This window comes from Cricetulus griseus, chromosome 3 (assembly GCF_003668045.3).
Source record: "Cricetulus griseus strain 17A/GY chromosome 3, alternate assembly CriGri-PICRH-1.0, whole genome shotgun sequence".
Taxonomy (NCBI): Eukaryota; Metazoa; Chordata; class Mammalia; order Rodentia; family Cricetidae; genus Cricetulus; species Cricetulus griseus.
This window is the reverse complement of record NC_048596.1, coordinates 131,697,843-131,702,178: the sequence shown is the minus strand read 5'-3', so window position 1 is coordinate 131,702,178 and position 4,336 is coordinate 131,697,843. Positions and strand designations below refer to the sequence as shown.

The 4,336-nt window shown below is 42.6% G+C and overlaps 1 pseudogene; it reads right to left on the bottom strand.

The window, feature by feature from the left end:
- Positions 1-3,420: 3,420 nt before the first annotated feature.
- Positions 3,421-4,114, bottom strand: LOC107980059 (annotated as a pseudogene).
- Between the last annotated feature and the right edge of the window lie 222 nt (positions 4,115-4,336).

Sequence of the window (4,336 nt, the reverse complement as noted above, 5' to 3'; positions counted from 1 at the left end):
CCATAAGTTCCAGCAATGGGTTATGTCTCTGTTGTTGTTTTCTTATTCTTTACTCTTTTGGGGGCCCACCACTCAGCTCCCAAATAAACACACGGAGGCTTATTCTTACTTATGAATGCCTGGCCTTACTTAGCTCATCTTGTTTTTAGCCAGCTTTTCTTAACTTAAATTATCCTATTTATCTTTTGCCTGTGGGCTTTTATCTTTCTCTATTCTTTCTTTCTTTCTAACTCCATTGCTGGTTGTTTATTGGGGTGTCTGGCCCCTGGATGTCTTCCTCTCCTTTTCCTTTTCTCACTCCCTGATCTCTCTCTTCCCAGATTTCTCCTATTTATTCTCTCTCCCTGAGAGAGAATAAATTCCCTTATATGTGTTCACAAGTGTTCATGGTACAGGAAGAAACTCTGCATTCTACCTTTCTCCTCTAGAGGAGACAATGGTGACCTGCATGCAAGACATGCTCATGTAATAGTGGCACAAACTCGTAGGAGTAACCAACCAACATTTGATTAAATTTAAGGCCATCCCTGACACTGCTTAGGTGGCCAAGAACCTGAGATTAGCTAGACCAGGGACCTAAGAGAAAGTCAAATAGTGTTGTTCTGCTAAAGGAATGTAGCAACAAAATGACACCTAAGGGCATTCTGCTATACTCAAAGGTTAGTGCCTTGCTCAGCCATCACCAGAGAAGCATCCTTCTGCAGCAGGTGGAAACAAATACAGAGACCCACAGCTGAACAAGATGTTAAGGTTTTAGTTTATCTTATTTTATTATATTTTTTATTTTAGATGCCCATTATGCCCATTTTTTTTCTAATGAGTGAAAGCAAGAAAAGATATGGGTTTGGGTGGAAAGGGAGTTGGGGAGTAACTGGGAAGAGTTAGGGGAGTGGCAATCCTAATCAGAGTATACTGTATGAAAATATCTACTTCAATAATGGAGAATTTCATGTGTGTATAGCAAAATATGACTATACTCACCCCTCCCTCCCACTTTAACTCTCCGAAGTCCCCATACATATCCACCTTCCAACTTCATATCCTCTTAAACCTTATTAAGACCCTTTAGTGCTGCCCACATGGATATGGGACCATTCACATACCAGTGACCATGCACACAAGAATAATGAGTCCCCCTTTCCCAGCAGCTACCAGCTGTCAGTAGCTCCTCAGTTGGGGCCAAATGAGTTCCTCTCCCAGCTATGCTTGAATTGTGGCTAGCTTGATGTTGTGTAGGTCACCACATCCACTGTGAGCTCATGACTACAAAAAGCATGCCATGCCCAGAGACAGTGTTTTCTATCATTCCCCACCATCCACAAGCTCTTATATTCTTTCTACCTCTTAAGCTAAAAGACTTTTTAAGCCACACATCTGATAAGAGATTAATATCCACAATATTAGAGGTGCTCAAACTATTGGATAGAAAGAAAACAAGTAATTTTCTTAAGAAATGGACAAAGATCCCAAGGAGACATTTTTCAGAAGAAGACACACCAATGGCTAAGAGATACATGAGAAAATGTTCAACAGCACCAGCAATTGGAGAGAGGCCAGTGAAACCACGATGGCTGTTAGGATGGCCAGTCTAAAAAGGATGTCAACATCAAAGAACAGTTATGTCTATTTGGGACTCAAAGAGCATAACAGCAGGACACACACACATCATAGTAAATTATGGGCATAGTCAAACATAGGGCTGCATTGGGTATTTCAAAATACTAATATTTGGATGCAGAGATTCGTGACAAGAGTGAGAACAGGTGCAGGGTGGATGCCTTGCAGGGTATACCTTGCATAAGACTGTGGTGGTCTCCATGGAAACTTGTAGCTTCTTTTTAAATCAGTATTTATTTGTGGTGTGTGTGTGTGTGTGTGTGTGTGTGTGTGTGTGTGTGTGTGTGTGTGTATAGGTCAGAGAGCAACTCTCAGAACTCGACTCTCCCCTTCCACTATGCAGATCCTGGGATCAAACTCATACTGTCAGGATACTTGGCAACAAGTACTCTTACCTGCTGAGCCATGTGGCCTGACCAGTGTGTGTTTCGGGAAGTCTTTTTTAAGAGTTGCCACCAGAGAATCATGTGTAAGAACTTGCCATTCATGATCTCCCAGTTCACTTTGCTGTCCTGGTGGTGATGCCAGTGATTTCATTTTCATTCTAACCACATTCACAAACACAAATAAGAAAGGCCAGTGAGATGAGAGACAAAGAGGAACACCCCCCCCCCCGTTAATGAGAATAGAAATTAGTAACGCTATAATGGAAAGCAGAGCAAACTAAAGGTAGAACTGCCCTGAGACCAGCAGCTCCTTGCCCCTTGTATTCACCCAGATGTTCTGAAGCCACTGTGTAGAATGGACACTTGTGTACCCATGTTCACTGTGGCACTATTCAGAGCTGTGGAGTCATGAAATCAATGTAAGTGTCCACCAATGGATGAATGGACAAAGAAAATTTAGAGTAAGCACACAACAGAAAGACATTCATCCTTTATAAGAAAAGAGGCGTATGCATTTCTGGCACTGGGATGGCTATTATTGGTTGTCAACTGACTACATCTGAAATGAATTGAAACCCAAGCTGGGCACATTGTGAGGGATTTTTTTCTTAATTAAATTACTTGACATGGAAGACAAATTTCTAATCTGCATCTTTTGAGGTATGAAGATCCACCTTTAATCGAAGCTTCTGCTGGCAGCTTGTATGGAGGACATGGAATAAGGAAGCTAGCTCTCTTTGCCTGCTTGTTCTTGATTTCACTGGCAAGTCCATTCCTTTGCTGGTATTACAGTCTCCTTGTCTGGAATTCTGTTATTTACTGAAGATCAGCTGAGACATCCAGCCTTGTGGACTGAACAACCACTGGATTCTGGGACTTTCCATTGGTAGATAGCCATTGTTGACTAGCTGAACCACAGCCTGTAAGCCATTGTAATAAATCCATATATACATATACATGTACACACACACACACACTGCCCATTCTGTTCCTCTAAGGAACACTGACTAATACGAATTTTGGTTCCAGAAGTGGTTTTAGAGCAACAGAAGTATAAGGATAATTTTTTAAGTATCTAGAATAATAGGCTTTCAAATTTGCCAATACCTACAGTTACTGAAGCCTATCCAAGAAGTTTTGAGAGTAATGAAAGCCCATGGTGTGAACTACTTTAAAAACTTTTAAAAAGGACTTAATTCACTTTATTTTTTTCTTGTATAAAAACCTCATGTGGCCAGGAGGTGGTGGCACATGACTTTAATCCCAGCACTTGAGAGGCAGAGGCAGAGGCAGATTGATCTCTGTAAGTTCAAGGCCAGTCTGGTTTAGGAATCGAGTTCCAGAACAGCTGGAAGTGTTACACAGAGAAACCTGCCTTGAAAAAACCAAACCAACCAACCAAACAAACAAAACACTCTTATGTGTTGGCCACAGTTGGAGCCTGGGTTCTCTGAACAGAGACCCTGGTGGGGGTTTTCGTAAGATAATCAGTGAACATTTGGTGGACACAGTCTCTTTCCAGAGGTCAGGGGTCAGGTAACTATAGGTCTTCGAAATGGCATCAAATGTGCCCTTGGCAAAGTTGCTGAGGGTGGCAGTGCAGCTCCTGGCTGATGTGTAGCAGTCATCAGTTCTGACCATCAGCATCAGCTTCTTGGGCACAGGAGAAATACTATGCTGTGCCTCTGAGGGCAGGGATGAGACCAACACAGAGCCACAATGGCCTGCCACTTTGTACAGAACAGCATGGGGTTGGTCAATCTTGTTCCCTAAGTAGCCTGTCCACACAACAACAATGAAAAGCTTGGCCAAGATAATGGCCCCTTGGATGGCAGTGGCTACCTCCTTGGAGCACTTAACATCAAGACCAACATGACTATTGTAGTCTCCAATAGTGACAAAAGCCTTGAACCTGGTCCGCTGGCCAGCCCTAGTCTGCTTCTGCACTGACATGAGCTTTAGAACTTCATCCTTTAGGGATGCACCCAGAAAAAGCCAATGATCTCAGATCCTTAATGGGCAGGAAGAACAGGTAAGTTCTCCAGGGACTTGAACTTCATGTCTTTAACCAGGTGGCCCAGCTTGGTGACAGGGATCCACTCCTTGTTTTTGGCTCTGTAGCCTTGATCATGTCCAAGGCCCCTAAGACTGCTGCCAAATTCTCCACTGCTGAACCCTCCTTAGAAGACATCACAGCCTCCTAATCCTAATCATCCAGGCCCTCCTGCTGCTCTGGATAAGAAACTATTTTACAAACTTCAGGAGACAAATACATTTGATTAATCTGATTCATGAATTGTGGATTTGGTGTTTATAAAGTTTGTTTATAAAAC